The sequence below is a fragment of the Pleurodeles waltl genome, chromosome 11 (assembly GCF_031143425.1).
Source record: "Pleurodeles waltl isolate 20211129_DDA chromosome 11, aPleWal1.hap1.20221129, whole genome shotgun sequence".
In the NCBI taxonomy this organism is placed as follows: domain Eukaryota; kingdom Metazoa; phylum Chordata; class Amphibia; order Caudata; family Salamandridae; genus Pleurodeles; species Pleurodeles waltl.
In genome coordinates, this window is record NC_090450.1 from 951731175 (window position 1) to 951748379 (window position 17205).

General features: G+C 49.9%; 1 protein-coding gene across 3 annotated transcripts in view; it reads left to right on the top strand.

Annotated features, from left to right (window-relative positions):
- LOC138266392 (putative nuclease HARBI1) overlaps nucleotides 1–17205 on the top strand; it is a 331311-nt gene that overhangs the window by 56479 nt on the left and 257627 nt on the right. The window contains exon 3 of one of the 3 annotated variants that reach the window (XR_011199498.1): nucleotides 3437–5199. The exons of the other annotated variants lie outside the window; for them this stretch is intronic. The gene's annotated coding sequence lies outside the window, so the exon portion shown is untranslated. Of the gene's footprint in view, nucleotides 1–3436; nucleotides 5200–17205 lie in introns of those variants that run through there. 3 annotated transcript variants of the gene reach the window in all.

Genomic DNA, 17205 nt, shown 5'->3' on the forward strand with positions numbered 1-17205 from the left:
GAAAGAAACGCAATTTTCTAGGAAGGTATGGTTATACCTGTGTTTACCACTCTGACTTCACCTACGTGTCCTGAGGGGTCAGCATCCTTCTCCTGAAATTCTTCCCTCTGTCTGTGCAGGTAACTTGCACAGACAAGTTAGACAGGTATTTACTGGTCTCAGAGTTGTTGTAAGGTCCCCCGTGGACACTTTCAAGCAGTTATGCCCCCTCAAACATATCAGAGGTCAACATGCACTCACTTACTCATAGCTTAGTGTCCTGCTATTTGATGGAGTTTGTTTTGACCAATGACTTTGTGTTTCACCACTGCGCATATTAGTTGCTCAATGTTCACCAGTAGCACATGGTATGTTTTGTTCAGTTTAGCCGCCTATGGGCTTTGACATTGCATTAGTCTGTATTCTGCCTATTGGCTTTGACATGGCATTAGCCATTACTTTCTGTATTCAGTTGAGCCGCCTATGGGCTTTGACATTGCATTAGCCATTACATTCTGTATTCTGCCTATTGGCTTTGACATGCTGTATCCAGTCTAGCCGCCTATTGGCTTTGACATTGCATGCCTATTGACTTTGACATGATGTATTCAATTTAGCTGCCTATTGACTTTGACATGCTATTAGATATTCTGCCTATGGGCTTTGACATGATATCATATATTACATTCCGCTGCCTATTGGCTTTGACATGATATCATATATTACATTTTGTATTCAGCTCAGCTGCCTATTGGCTTTGACATGATATTATACATTGCATTTTGTATTCAGCTCAGCTGCCTATGGGCTTTGACATGATATTATACATTGCATTTTGTATTCAGCTCAGCTGCCTATTGGCTTTGACATGATATTATACATTGCATTTTGTATTCAGCTCAGCTGCCTATGGGCTTTGACATGACACTAGACATTGCATTTGATATTTAGGTTAGCTGCCTATTGCCTTTAACATGACATTGCATTTGATATTTAGGTTAGCTGCCCATTGCCTTTAACGTGGAGTTAGACATTGCAGTTGAGAATCCAAGCTGTATTTTTCCAAGCTGTGTTTTTGCACCAGATGAACCAAGATGTTTTGCTCTCACAGTAGACTAGACCTGATAAGAGAGGGTACATGGGCGTTGTTTTTCCTCGCTTGAGCTTGGGAACAGGAGTAGTCTTGGAGACCTGGCCAGTCTCCAAAAGGCTTGCTCAGTTTCCCAGGTCTGAGAGGAGGGGGCACACCTTTGTAACGAATGTAACAGGCTGCAGAGAGTCAGATTCGAATCTGCCGGACCTCGTGCTGGAGCTTGGCGCCAGCTGCCAGCATCCCGTGTGGGTAGATGAAACTCTTTCTCGCGGCTGACAGGGGTCATCAGCTTGCAGACCTTAGAAAGATGTAGCTGTAAATAGTTCCTACACGGTGAAGTATTTGTTTTGCTTTGCATTCAATATCTTATAAATATAACCTGCTGTGTATATTACAAACTGATATATTTTGTTTGATTAACGCGGACTTGAAAGCTACTAATTCGTCATTCATAAATATTAAGAATTAACAACAATAAAAGTCTTCTTTGACCTCAGAAGTGCATTTCTGTTGTGTTATGTTAGTGCTCAGAAACTAAATAAGAGGAAAGCACTACAATTGGTACCTGGAGTCGTGGGGTCGGTCATTAAGAGGTGATTAAGAAGGGGTTTGACGAGTTAGTAGATTTCTAAGTGCACACTTTAAAAGTGTAATTGTTTTTTGTTGTTTGGAGAATTACAGAAATTGTTCTGTTTGGAGAATCACAGTAGCACGGCAGACCATGTCTGAGAATACATGTGTTGATGAACTGCCTGATGGTGCTAAGAAAAACTGTGAATTGTTTTCTGTTTGGGGAATTACAGAAGAAAATGCATGTGTAGCTAAAATGCCTGATGTTGTTTTGAGAAATAATTCCTGTTGTATATATGTAGAAAACGTGTCTTTTGGAAGTAATGATGACAGAAAGGTCTGGATACCTTTATCTGCTTACAGAGAAATGCAGGAGAAATGTAGGAAGTTGGAACATGAAAATAGGAATTTACGTGAGCAAATTAGCCCGACTGAAAGTTATAAAAGGGCTGTTTTTGAAGAATCTTTCTTGTCCCATTCCAGCAATGAGGGGGTTAAGACAGCTCCGAGCTGCACTGAGCTTTCGTGTGAGCCAGGGTTTTTGGCAGACAAATTCAGAATGTGATTTACGAGTTACCGTTGCAAAATGCACAAGTAAAACGAAGGATTTTAGAGCAAGACACCCCGAGTTTCATTAGCTTGTTTGATTTTTGGAAAAAGAATAGCCCTCATTTGAGAGAAATCCTAACACTTTTGTATATGGTCACTGTGAAAAATAATATGCAGCTGCGCGCGTGTGATTTGGCAAATGAAATAATGCAGACTTTAGGTTTCTGCGCAGTGCAAGAAGGAAATACTTATGTACATTTAAATCAAGAACAAGGAAAGAAAATAGTGCCCCTAGCTAGAATCATACAATGGATCTGGTACTTGCAAGACAGGGCTAGAGTACCACAGATAAAAGAATTACCGATGAAATTGTGTGCACCATTTGAATTCGTGTCTACTGAAGATAAAAAGCATGTTTGTTTTACTAATGATTCATTGACTGAAATGTTGTTTTCTGGCACAGTAGAAGGAACAGCGTTGTATAATGTGTGTCAGATTTTAAAGCAAGAGCTACGTGAGATGTGTCATTTTTATGCTGATTTTTGGTTCTTTGATAATGTTTTAGCCACATGGCTTGCACCTAACTGGTTCAATTACCTTGCAGATGTTAATGAGAAAAATTCAGAGAGAGAAGTGTTCACCCAGAATTCTGCCTTAGTGGGGATGGCTAAGTGGGTGCCCCAGAAATGTGAACAGCTGAGAGAAAAAGCCACTTACAGGTGGGCAGAGATGAGAGAGATGCCCATTCCCCTAGATTTGATAAAAACTGTGCAGCACGCACAAAAGCAATCTGTCATGCAAGCAGTCACAGAGCAGTTGGGGAGAGGAAAGTTACCAGGACAGAAATGGCAAATTGATCAGGTTTTAGGGAGAGTGATTGCTGCAAATTACCAAGGAAAAATCGAAATTATGCTGATACCTAGAAAAGAATCTGATTCATTCATACAAATTGGAGACAGAATGGCCCAAATTGACAAAAGTGCAGTGAATGGAGGTTTGGTAAAGAATGAGTCTGCCCCAGCCCTTCTGACAGTGCAAGAAAAGGGAAGCTGTGGCGCAGCAGATAAAAACCTCAGTGCTGATGTGTGGGCTGAAGCCCCAAGTGACCCTCCAGAACCTGCAGAAAATATAACAAAGGGCCCCAAAAACGTCCTGCTGATTATAAAACAGGGAAAGAAAGAGGAAGGGTGCAGTTTAAATGAAAAATGTTATTTGCAAGAAAAGTCATACTTGTTTCTTTTGCAGATCCTACCACGTTTCGCCACTGTCCCTGAGTGTGCTGTGTGGTCCCCCTTCCGGTGTGTGCGTGTGTGGTCGGGGAAGGGACCGAATCCCCAACCTGAACCTGGCTGAGTAAAGTGCCAGCACCATGGATCCATTTTGCGCAAACTGCGCCTTCAGTTCAAGTTCAACTTGTTTGCTGTGTTTTTTTTTTTTTTCCCTCTCGTATGGAACTCTGACTTTTGCTTACCTTCCAGAAAACCTTTCAGGTGGACCGTGCACCTTTACATGAGCAGAACTCATTCCACATCAAATTGGTAACACTGTTGAATTAGAGACTCATTCAGAGTATAAAAATTGCCCAGTCTTTTCTATGTAGATGTATCTGATGTGAAAGGTTATGAAATCAATGTGTTAATTCACTTCTATTGCTTTACAGGGATTGCTTTGATCATAATGTTTTTTTTGTGCTGATGTTTTGTCCTGCTATTTGATGGAGTTTGTTTTGACCAATGACTTTGTGTTTCACCACTGCGCATATTAGTTGCTCAATGTTCACCAGTAGCACATGGTATGTTTTGTTCAGTTTAGCCGCCTATGGGCTTTGACATTGCATTAGTCTGTATTCTGCCTATTGGCTTTGACATGGCATTAGCCATTACTTTCTGTATTCAGTTGAGCCGCCTATGGGCTTTGACATTGCATTAGCCATTACATTCTGTATTCTGCCTATTGGCTTTGACATGCTGTATCCAGTCTAGCCGCCTATTGGCTTTGACATTGCATGCCTATTGACTTTGACATGATGTATTCAATTTAGCTGCCTATTGACTTTGACATGCTATTAGATATTCTGCCTATGGGCTTTGACATGATATCATATATTACATTCCGCTGCCTATTGGCTTTGACATGATATCATATATTACATTTTGTATTCAGCTCAGCTGCCTATTGGCTTTGACATGATATTATACATTGCATTTTGTATTCAGCTCAGCTGCCTATGGGCTTTGACATGATATTATACATTGCATTTTGTATTCAGCTCAGCTGCCTATTGGCTTTGACATGATATTATACATTGCATTTTGTATTCAGCTCAGCTGCCTATGGGCTTTGACATGACACTAGACATTGCATTTGATATTTAGGTTAGCTGCCTATTGCCTTTAACATGACATTGCATTTGATATTTAGGTTAGCTGCCCATTGCCTTTAACGTGGAGTTAGACATTGCAGTTGAGAATCCAAGCTGTATTTTTCCAAGCTGTGTTTTTGCACCAGATGAACCAAGATGTTTTGCTCTCACAGTAGACTAGACCTGATAAGAGAGGGTACATGGGCGTTGTTTTTCCTCGCTTGAGCTTGGGAACAGGAGTAGTCTTGGAGACCTGGCCAGTCTCCAAAAGGCTTGCTCAGTTTCCCAGGTCTGAGAGGAGGGGGCACACCTTTGTAACGAATGTAACAGGCTGCAGAGAGTCAGATTCGAATCTGCCGGACCTCGTGCTGGAGCTTGGCGCCAGCTGCCAGCATCCCGTGTGGGTAGATGAAACTCTTTCTCGCGGCTGACAGGGGTCATCAGCTTGCAGACCTTAGAAAGATGTAGCTGTAAATAGTTCCTACACGGTGAAGTATTTGTTTTGCTTTGCATTCAATATCTTATAAATATAACCTGCTGTGTATATTGCAAACTGATATATTTTGTTTGATTAACGCGGACTTGAAAGCTACTAATTCGTCATTCATAAATATTAAGAATTAACAACAATAAAAGTCTTCTTTGACCTCAGAAGTGCATTTCTGTTGTGTTATGTTAGTGCTCAGAAACTAAATAAGAGGAAAGCACTACACTTAGCAGACTCCCCACTTGGCATGACCTTTCTGGGTGGAGACCTCAGTGCAATAATTGATCCCTGCCCGCCTTGGAGGTCATTTCCATTGCTTCGATTGTGTTGATTCATATATTTATTAGGGAGTCTGCCCAACCTTTCACCTACCAAATGATCATTTGATGACTGACAGGGTGCCAAGGGGTGTGACGCCTAAATGCATGGTGACTAATGTACAACATGTTCACTGACTTCCTCAAGGATAAAATTACAGAATATTTTGATCTCATTGAGAAATCAGTTACTTCACAGACTATAATGTGGGAGGCCTTTAAGGTGAAGACCCAGGCCATGCAGTGACCCATGTCATGGGCAAACACAGAGAGTGAGGTATGTGTAAACCCGCTGCTTGAACAGGATAAACTCACAGTGCACAATACAAATAACACCACCTCCTCGGACATGCTAGGACCTCTGTCACAAAGGAGTTACACAACATTGCATGAATTGGCTAGTTGATTACACAACACTGCATGGATGGGCTAGCTAATTACACAACACTGCATGGATGGCTCGCTAATTACACAACATTGCATGGATGGGCTAGCTGACATCCCATAGCAAGATATATGTGATAGGTGACAAAGGAGGGAAACTCCTTTACCTGCTCACCATTAGGGAACATATGGCTAGAATAGTTCCTTCTGTACTTGACACGACTGGGAACCTAAAAGTATTCTCCCTAGGCATTATGGAAGCCTTTGCCTCAGACTATAAAAAACTGTACTCCTGAGTAGACTCTGCACACACCTAAAAATAAAACTTATTTTGAGGGAATTTCCGGTGCATCTGCTGTCCCCCGGATGATGGATCCACCCTTCTTCTCCCTATCCCAGATGAGGAGATACAACTAGCTTTAAAAGTGATGCTCTCTGGGAATACCCCTGGGCAGAATGGTTGCCTGGCAGAATTTGTTTAAGAAATTCACTTCACTGATTGCACCTCACCTTAAAGCAATGTATGAAGAGGCATTTTAAAACTTGCACCCCTGCTTATGACCTGAGAAACACTTCCATCTAAGTCATCCTGAAGCCTTATGAGCCACGGACACCTGTGCCTCCACCGGCCAAGCCTCTTGAACTAATTTTCAATCAAAAATGTTAGCAAATTTTCCAGTTACCAGGTTGCGCTCTATGATATCCACATTGATACACAAGGAGCAGAATGGGTTTATGCCCAAAAGTAGTACACAGCACTGTCTGAGACGTTTTATGTTATGCTTTCAAGAGTTCAATAACTTCCTGGTGACCCTACTTTCATTGGATATAGCAAAAGCCTTTGTCACACTGCACTTCACATTTCTGTTTCAAGCCTTATTTAGAATTAACCTAAGCCCTTATTCCTACACTTTGTTGAGAACCTCTATGCAACCCATTGGGCTGGGATTTGGGCCAGTGGTGTTCTTTTGACTCCTTAACCTATTGAAAGAGGTACATGCTAGAGCTGCATCCTTCCCCCCTCTTATTCAGCCTTGTAATAGAACCCTTGGTGGAATGGCTCCGTAGAGATGCGCAGGCCTCATGTGATGCTACTAATTGTGTTTGACCAATGACTTTGTGTTTCACCACTGCGCATATTAGTTGCTCAATGTTCACCAGTAGCACATTATGGTGGTCATTACAACCCTGGCGGTCGGTGTTAAAGCGGCGGTAAGACCGCCAACAGGCCGGCGGTAAAAAATTTGCAATTACGACCGTGGCGTAAACCGACAACAAAGACAGTTTAACACTCCGACCGCCACAGCGGTACAAACAAACAGCACGGCGTTCACCGCCAACAGACAGGTGGGAGACAATGTACCGCCCACACTATTATGACAGGCCAATCTGCCACCTTTTCCGGGGTGGATTAACCGCTGATAAAAACACGGCGGAAACAGGAATCCCGAAGGGAAAATGCTCACCTCTACACACCCCACGAGGAACGAGGACGCCATGGACCCGGAACCCCAAATTCTCCCTGTGATAGTATTTCTGCTCCTCTACCAGGAGCACGAACGCCGGCGGCGAAGACCACGGTGAGTACTGCACCTACGACACAGGGGAGGGGGGAGGCAAAAAACAGGGACACACACACAACACCCCCACCCCCACCCTCACCCACTACAACACACACACTAATGCATATCAATACATCAGAGTTACAACCCCCAGACCCCCCGGAAGAATGCAAAGACAATAGAAAATGAGTGTAACCATTGTAATATATTAAAAGCAAGTAGGCAGAAATATATATATACACCATGTACATAATATATACCAAGCATAGTAGTCCAGGTAGTGCACTAAGAAAGTCCGTGGAACACTGGGACCACACGATATGGGCGAGGCCCACACAAGATCCCCGACCATGACGAAGAGAACACTGCAGGGGCATCAGAGAGCAACTAAACAGGCACCTCGGGGAGGGAAAGGGGTGGCACCTCAGCCGCTTGACTGCACGACGCCAAATCCACGAGGGGGCCACATGCCCACTGTTCAATCCTGGGGAGTGCAAATCCACAGTCTCTCAAGTCTCTACAGTGGGTGGCTTGCCCACTGCCATATCCTGGGGAGTGCAAAGCCACAGTCTCTCAAGTCTCTACAGTGGGTGGGTTGCCCACTGCCATATCCTGGGGAGTGCAAAGCCACAGTCTCTCAAGTCTCTACAGTGGGTGGCGTGCCCACTGCCATATCCTGGGGAGTGCAAAGCCACAGTCTCTCAAGTCTCTACAATGGGTGGGTTGCCCACTGCCATATCCTGGGGAGTGCAAAGCCACAGTCTCTCAAGTCTCTACAGTGGGTGGGTTGCCACTGCCATATCCTGGGGAGTGCGAAGTCACAGTCTCACAACTGGATGACAGTCTCCACTGGTTCTGGAGGGGGCTTGGTGCCCAGAGTGCTTCATCCTGCCAAGGATTGGGATAGTGGATGTAAATCTCCACTGGTTCTGGAGGGGGCTTGGTGCCCAGAGTGCTTCATCTTGCCAAGGATTGGGGTAGTGGATGCTTTTCTCCACTGGTTCTGGAGGGGGCTTGGTGCCCAGAGTGCTTCATCCTGCCAAGGATTGGGGTAGTGGATGCTTATCTCCACTGGTTCTGGAGGGGGCTTGGTGCCCAGAGTGCTTCATCCTGCCAAGGATTGGGGTAGTGGATGCTTATCTCCACTGGTTCTGGAGGGGGCTTGGTGCCCAGAGTGCTTCATCCTGCCAAGGATTGGGGTAGTGGATGCTTATCTCCACTGGTTCTGGAGGGGGCTTGGTGCCCAGAGTGCTTCATCCTGCCAAGGATTGGGGTAGTGGATGCTTTTCTCCACTGGTTCTGGAGGGGGCTTGGTGCCCAGAGTGCTTCATCCTGCCAAGGATTGGGGTAGTGGATGTAAATGTCCACTGGTTCTGGAGGGGGCTTGGTGCCCAGAGTGCTTCATCCTGCCAAGGATTGGGGTAGTGGATGCTTATCTCCACTGGTTCTGGAGGGGGCTTGGTGCCCAGAGTGCTTCATCCTGCCAAGGATTGGGGTAGTGGATGTAAATCTCCACTGGTTCTGGAGGGGGCTTGGTGCCCAGAGTGCTTCATCTTGCCAAGGATTGGGGTAGTGGATGCTTTTCTCCACTGGTTCTGGAGGGGGCTTGGTGCCCAGAGTGCTTCACCCTGCCAAGGATTGGGGTAGTGGATGCTTATCTCCACTGGTTCTGGAGGGGGCTTGGTGCCCAGAGTGCTTCATCCTGCCAAGGACGGAGGTAGTGGATGTGAATCTTCACTGGTTCTGGAGGGGGCATTGTGCCCAGAGTGCTTCATCCTGCCAAGGACTGAGGTAGTGGATGTGAATCTCCACTGGTTCTGGAGGGGGCTTGGTGCCCAGAGTGCTTCATCCTGCCAAGGACTGGGGTAGTGGATGTAAATCTCCACTGGTTCTGGAGGGGGCTTGGTGCCCAGAGTGCTTCATCCTGCCAAGGACTGGTGTAGTGGATGCTTATCTCCATTGATTCTGGAGGGGGCTTGGTGCCCAGAGTGCTTCATCCTGCCAAGGACTGGGGTAGTGGATGCTTTTCTCCACTGGTTCTGGAGGGGGCTTGGTGCCAAGAGTGCATCATTCACCCCGTGACAGACTCAGTTGCATCAGTGCCCTTGCCGCTCATGGGCCAGCGGTGCTTGAGACGGCGGTGCCCTTTTCAGCGGTGCTTGAGACGGCGGTGCCCTGTTCAGCGGTGCTTGAGACGGCGGTGCCCTGTTCAAGCGGTGCTTGAGATGGCCGTGCCCTGTTCAGCGGTGCTTGAGACGGCGGTGCCCTGTTCAGCGGTGCTTGAGACAGCGGTGCGCTGTTCAGCGGTGCTTGAGATGGCAGTCTCCATTGCAGGGTCTCAGCTGCTGGCGGTCCTTCATGGCCCAGCGAGGCTTTTGCTGGCGGTCCTTCATAGCCCAGCGGGGCTTTTGCTGGCGGCCCTTCTTGGCCCAGCGGGGCTTTTGCTGGTGGTCCTTCATGGCCCAGCAGGGCTTTTGCTGGAGGTCCTTCATGGCCCAGCTGGGCTTTTGCTGGCGATGCTTCAAGGCCCAGTGGGGCTAGTGCTGGCGGGGGCCTCCTGGGCAGGTGGGCTGGTGCTGGCGGTGGCCTCCTGGGCAGCTGGGCTGGTGCTCTCGGTGGCCTCCTGGGCAGGTGGGCTGGTGCTGGCGGTGGCCTCCTGGGCAGGTGGGCTGGTGCTGGCGGTGGCCTCCTGGGCAGCTGGGCTAGTGCTGGCGGTCCTGTCCTGGGCAGCTGGGATTGTGCTGGAGATGGGCTCCTGGGCATCGGGGATGATGGCGGTCTTCTCCGCTGTGCTGCTCTTCCCAGACTTGCCAGGTTTCTTGTGGCCCTTCCCCAGCTTGGAAGGTGTCACAGCAGACTCCACACTCCCACCAGGACCCCTGGGAGCGGCTTTGGTGGCTGGAGTCTTCCCCCTCTCCCGCCAGGCACTGGCCAACTTCTGATGCTTCACAGGTGGGGGACTGTCTGTGCTGTGGCTCCGTGCTGCCCTGGTGGCCGTGCACTCCAGATTCCGGTGACTACAGGCACCACTGGTCCCGGAGATGTTGCGGCTGAGGTGCTAGTTCGGGACTTATGAGACGGGCGGGGTGGGGGAGGTGTGGGAAAGACGTCAAGGTTGGACAGGAAACGTTTTTTTGACACACTGGGACGGGTAGCTGGAGGGGGTTTGGGAGTGGAGGAAGAGGTGGTGGTTGTAGGAGGTGTACGTTTGGTGACTTTGGGTGAAGGTGCATGCGCTGGAGGCTGTCGTGAGGTGGATGGCTGTTGGGTGGATGTGTGCCTGCGTTTGTGTATCTTGGGAGGGGGCGTCACAGACACACTGGGAGAGGACCCGGGACGTGTGAATGGTAGTGGGGGTGGTGACTGCACGTGAGCGGGGTGTGGTGTTGGGTGTGCTGGAGAGGGAAGTAGTGGCTGTAGAGGTAGTGCATGCAGGTGTGAGTGTAGATGAGACTGGGAGGGAGGAGGGAGATGACGAGGAGGGGACACAGTGGAGGCAGTGGATGTTGTTGTGTCTGCATGTGTGTGATGCTTGCGTGAGTGCCTGTGGGATGTGTGGTACTTATGATTGCCTGAGCTTCCCTTGTGTGTTGACGTGTGTGCATGTTGGTCTGTAGGTGTGCTTGGGATAGGCTGAGGTACAGGGGATTGGGTCTGGGTGGAGGAAGTTGGAGGGGGGATTCTAAAGACGGGGACAATGGCTGCCATCAGTGCTGAGGCCAGAGTCTGAAAAGCTCGTTGAAGGGCCGTCTGACCGGAATGAATGCCCTCCAGGAATGCATTGATTTGTTGCAACCGCCTCTCTACACCCTGGATGGCATTCAAAATGGTAGACTGCCCAACAGTGAGGGACCTGAAGAGGTCAATGGCCTCCTCACTGAGGGCAGCAGGGGTGACTGGGGCAGGGCCTGAGGTGCCTGGGGCGAAGGTGATGCCTACCCTCCTGGGTAAGCGGGCACGGGGCAAAGGCTGAGGGCCCGCTGGGAGGGCAGTGCTGGTAGGGGGGGTGGCGGCTGTACCTGTAGATGCGGGGGGCACAGATGTTGCCGCCACCACAAGGGAGCTCCCATCAGAGGACTAGTAGGTGTCGCTGGTGTCAGCTCCTGTCCCCGCCGTGGAGCTCCCCTCGCCCTCCGTCCCACTGGTGAACTCTGAGTCCGTAGTCTCGCCCTCCAGGGCCATGTGGGATGCAGCTCCCTCGTGCTCCTGTGCCATTGCTCCTCCGCCTGATGATGCTAATGCACACAAGAACAGGGAGACCACAAAAAGGGGGGGAAGACAGAAGAAAGACATGTTGAGTGCATGCATTACCGCTACAGTTGGCGGACACGACAGACACAGAAGCCCCCTGCACTACGCCGCGCTCTTGGGCTCCACTGTGCAATTCCTGGGAAATGGCCTACAAGGCTATGGACGACATCTGCACACATAGATGACACAGGGGCATGGCTAGGTGTACTTGGCACTCTACAGAGGTGAGGTGGGGTGGGGTGCCACATGGCCTGCCTTACGGAGGGGCCTTGCCTATGGAACTTGCCCTGGCCTAGGGAAACCCACAGCCCACCTCCCCCACCCAGACACCTCCACTGCGTGCAAAGCCACCAGAATGAGAGTGTACTCACCCCCTAGTGGCTGCTGTGATGCCCTCAAGTGCCCATCCAACTCCGGGTAGGCCACCGCCAGGATCCTGAACATCAAGGGGGTCATGGTGCGACGGGCACCCCTCCCACGTTGGGAGGCCATCCCCAGCTGAGCCTCCGCCATCTTCTTGCTCCAGCGGCGAATGTCCTCCCATCTTTTCCGGCAGTGGGCGCTTCGTCTGTGGTAGACCCCCAGGGTCCGGACGTCCTTGGCGATGGCACGCCAAATATCTTTTTTCTGGTGGGCGCTGACCTACATGAAATGTACAGGGGAAAAAGAGAAGTTATTACCAGCTGCACCGTCAAAGTGATTGGTCCCCATCCCTACCCTTGCCATGTGGCACACACATTCACCGTCTTTCATGCATGCAGCACTCTCCCCCCTTCCTTCTTACATCCAGCCCTCTCCACACAGGCATAGCCCATACAACATGCTCCCTGTGTACTTACCTGTTTGTCTGGAGGACCGTAGAGTAGCGTGTACTGGGGGAGGAACCCATCCACAAGCTTCTCCAACTGCTCCGATGTGAAGGCAGGGGCCCTTTCCCCAGACACTCGAGCCATTGTCTCCTCCAGACCGAGGTCACAGCAGCACTTGCAGTGTAAGTCGTCTCCTGTCGAAGATCAGGTATTGAGTGATTGAACAGATAGAAAATGGCGGTCACGTCTGCGGCGGTGCGTACCGTCACCACCGGCGTACATCGTCATTGGCTCCTGGGACACATAGGGTACAATGTTAACCAATGCAGCATTGCGCCACGTTCTTCGACCGCCTACCGCGACGGTGTAGAACGCCAGCGCAGTTACCTCACATCCCATTGTCCCACTTTACAGGTCAGGCAGCCGCCATTTCAGGGGCCCACATGGCTTCATTTCCAACTGCATCACACATACCTAGGCCTAGACTCAACAGACATACAGGCCACCTTTTGTGTATGATTTGTGTTCTGGGTAAACTGTGGGTACGTACCTCTGAGTTGTTTGACTCTGTGCTCGCTGTTGTCCTTCATAGGCACCGTCCGCTAGGACATGTGAGGAGATGGCGGCATCCTCCGGTGTACCGACCGTTGGTGGACCTGTCGACAATGGAGGAGCGACATGTGATTATAACATACAGGCTTGACCGTGCCACAATCCAGGAACTGTGTACCCAGTTGGAGCCAGACCTGTTGTCAGCAATCCGCCATCCCACAGGAATCCCCCCTCAAGTGCAGGTGCTGTCAGTGCTCCATTTCCTTGCAAGTGGGTCATTTCAAACAACAGTGGCCATAGCATCAGGGATGTCCCAGACTATGTTTTCCAACGTATTGTCCAGAGTGTTGTCTGCCCTTCTGAAACACATGCGGAGCTACATCGTTTTCCCTCAGGTGGAGGATTTGCCTACACTGAAAGGTGATTTCTATGCCCTGGGACACATCCCCAACATCATAGGTGCCATTAATGGGACCCATGTGGCTTTGGTCACCCGCCACAGGAGTGAACAGGTGTACAGAAACTGGAAGAGTTATCATTCTATGAATGTGCAGATGGTATGTTTGGCAGACCAGTACATCTCCCATGTGAATGCCAAGTTCCCTTGCTCAGTGCATGACGCCTACATCCTGCGGAATAGCAGCATCCCTTATGTGATGGGTCAACTCCAGAGGAACCGTGTGTGGCTATTAGGTGAGCACCTGGAGGCAAGTCAATGGGAATGGTTGTCTGGGTCTGGGGATATCCCTCCAGGTTAGTGCGTGTCTAACAGTTGTCCCTCACCATTTGCAGGTGACTCTGGTTACCCCAACCTGTCATGGCTACTGACCCCAGTGAGGAATCCCAGGACAAGGGCAGAGGAACGCTACAATGAGGCCCATGGGCGAACTAGGAGGGTGATCGAGCGGACCTTTGGCCTCCTGAAGGCCAGGTTCAGGTGCCTCCATATGACAGGTGGATCCCTATTCTACTCACCAAAGAAGGTGTGCCAGATCATCGTGGCCTGCTGTATGCTTCACAACTTGGCTTTGCGACGACAGGTGCCTTTTCTGCAGGAGGATGATCCAGATGGCGGTGTTGTTGCAGCTGTGAAGCCTGTGGACAGTGAAGACGAGGAAGCAGAGGAAGAAGACATGAACAACAGGGACTCAGTGATCCAGCAATATTTCCAGTGAGACACAGGTAAGAGTACAGACCTGCCTACTACATGTACTTTAACACTACTACCTCTCTACTGTCTGTCGTTTTCACCCAGTGTATGGTCACTGAGTTGTCACTTTCCCTTATGATTTCACAGATGTGGGTCCCACTGTGTGACATCTTTTTAGATTCCTCATGGACTAGAGCTGTGTGACATAGGTATGTTGACATTATAATTGAAAGAGCATTTTGTCACTGCAATTGATAATACACTATTTCGAAATCACAGACAGACTCCAGATTGTTTTGTGCTTTAAGTGTGTTTATTTAAGTGCTCAATATTGGAGGGGGTAGTGAAATGGTGAGGGGTGATGGCGGAGGAATGTCCATGGCAGAGTCCAGTCTATTAGTCTCACAGGTGCATTGCCCAAATGGGCCTAGGAAGTGGAGCTGGGGCTGTTTAAGGATGGACAGGGTGACAAAGTGGGACAGTAGGATGACAATCAGGGTGGTCTCATTTCTTGGCGGGGGTCTTGGCATCGTGCTCTGTCTTTGTCCTGGATCTCAGGGACCGTTTGCGGGGTGGTTCTCCCTCTGCAGGGGGTGGGGTGCTGGTGTGGTGGTCCTGTGGCGGGGCGTCCTGTCCACTAGCAACGGCGGAGGTGGTGGGCAGTTCATCGTCCATGCTAGTGTCAGGGGCCCCTTGTAGTGCCACAGTGTCCCTCCTGGTGTTGAGTACTTCCTTCAGCACCCCTACGATGGTGCCCAGGGTGGAGCTGATGGTTCTGAGTTCCTCCCTGAAGCCCAAATACTGTTCCTCCTGCAGGCGCTGGGTCTCCTGAAACTTGGCCAGTACCGTTGCCATCTTCTCCTGGAAGTGGTGGTAGGCTCCCATGATGGAGGAGAGGGCCTCGTGGAGAGTGGGTTCCCTTGGCCTGTCCGCCCCCTGTTGTACAGCAGCCCTCCCAGTTCCCCTGTGTTCCTGGGCCTCCGTCCCCTGGACCGTGTGCCCACTATCACTGCCCCCAGGTCCCTGTTGTTGGGGTGGTGGGTTATCCTGGGTTCCCAGTAGTGGTGGACACACAGCTGATTGACGTGTCCTGGGGACGGAGGTATAGGCCCGCTGGGTGGGTGCTGTGCTGGTGTTTCCAGAGGGGGGAAGGTGTGTGGTGGCCTGTTCCAGTGTGAGGGGAACCGACTGTCCCGAGGTCCCTGATGGGCCGGGCTGGTCATCTAGATCCAGTTGGACAGAGGTGCTGTCATCACTGTGGGCCTATTCCTTAGGTGGTGTGGACTCTCCTGTCTGGTGACGTTGGGTAGGGGTCCTGCAGGGGTATAAAAGGATGGTTATTACATCTGTGTGTGTCATGGTGTGCAATGGGTGGGTGACCGTGTACCCCAGTGCTTGCATTCCTGTGTGGGACCTTGTGTGATGATGGTTTAGGGGGTTGTATGGGTATGTGCAGTGGGCATGCTTTAGTGATGGGTGTCCATGCTTTGTTGTTGCATGCAGGGCTTGGTGTTGGGATGGGTGGTTTGTGATGTTGGGACATATGTGAGGAGTTGGGGTGGTGAGGGTGAGGGGGGTATGTGCTGGCATGCAGGTAGGGTGGGGGATGTTATAATTAAGATTTGTCTTACCAGAGTCCATTCCTCCAGCTACTCCTGCGAGGCCGTCAGGATGCAGAATCGCCAAGACCTGCTCCTCCCATGTTGTTAGTTGTGGGGGAGGAGGTGGGGGTCCGCCGCCAGTCCGCTGAACCGCCAGGTGGTGTCTTGAGACCACGGAACGCACCTTCCCCCGTAGGTCGTTCCACCTCTTCCTGATGTCCTCCTGATTTCTTGGGTGCTGTCCCACTGCGTTGACCCTGTCCACTATTCTTCGCCATCGCTCCATCTTCCTTGCAATTGAGGTGTGCTGCACCTGTGATCCGAATAGCTGTGGCTCTACCCAGACGATTTCCTCCACCATGACCCTGAGATCCTCCTCCGAGAACCTGGGGTGTCTTTGCCGTGCCATGGGGTGGTGTAGGTGATGTGTGTGGTGATAAGTGTGCTGATATGTAGTGGGGTGTTGTGTGAGGTGTGTGGAAGTTCTGTGGGTGATGGTGTTGTGTGCCTGTGGATGCTGTTGTTCTTGCTGGTGGTGTCTCTCTCTGGCCTTCTTTCAGAATTTGTGGTCTTGGGGATTTGTGGGTGATGTGGGTGTGTGTTTTATATTGTGAAGGGTGTGTGGGAGTGGTGTGTGTATGTGTATCAGGTGTGTGTATTTCGAATTGTCCAATGTGGTTGTGTTTTGTAAATGTGTGTGTATTTTGAGCGCGGCGGTGTGTACCGCCAATGGAATACCGCGGTTGAAAGACCGCCACATGGATTCGTGTGGCTTGATAGTGTGGGCGTATTTCTGTTGGCGTGACGGTGGAGGTTTTGTTTTCGCCAGTTTATCACTGACCTTTGGTGTGGCGGACTTGTGTGGGTGTCTGAATTTTGGCGGATTCCGAAATGTGGGTCATAATAGCTGTGGCGGAATTCCGCGGGCACGGCGGTGTGTTGGCGGTCTTCTGCGCGGCGGTAAGCGGCTTTTACCGCCAATGTTGTAATGAGGGCCTATATGTTTTGTTCAGTTTAGCTGCCTATTGGCTTTGACATGGCATTAGCCATTACATTCTGTATTCAGTTTAGCTGCCTATTGGCTTTGACATGGCATTAGACATTACATTTGGTATTTAGGTTAGCTGCCTATTGGCTTTAACGTGGAGTTAGACATTGCAGTTGAGACATTGCAGATGAGCTGTGTTTTTCCGAGCTGTGTTTTTCCACATGATAGACCAAGCTGTGTTTTTCACACCAGACCCTAGCTAATAAGAGCACGTAGATTTTGTGTTTACCTCTCAATCCAGTATGAGAACGAGTGAGGCTCGGGAGAATTGGCCACTCTCCAAGTTTCTTCGGTTCTCACACTGAGTTTGCTTTTAAGGATGACTCTGGACTACAGCAGGGTTAGATTGAATCTATCTTGACTTCAGACAGGAACCAGACGTCAGTTGCCTGTCTCCCGTTTGGGTAGAAAATCTTTTTCTCGCAGTTGACGGGAGTCATCAACTTGCAGACCCCAGAAAGATGAAGCAGTAATAGGCCCTACAGTAATGC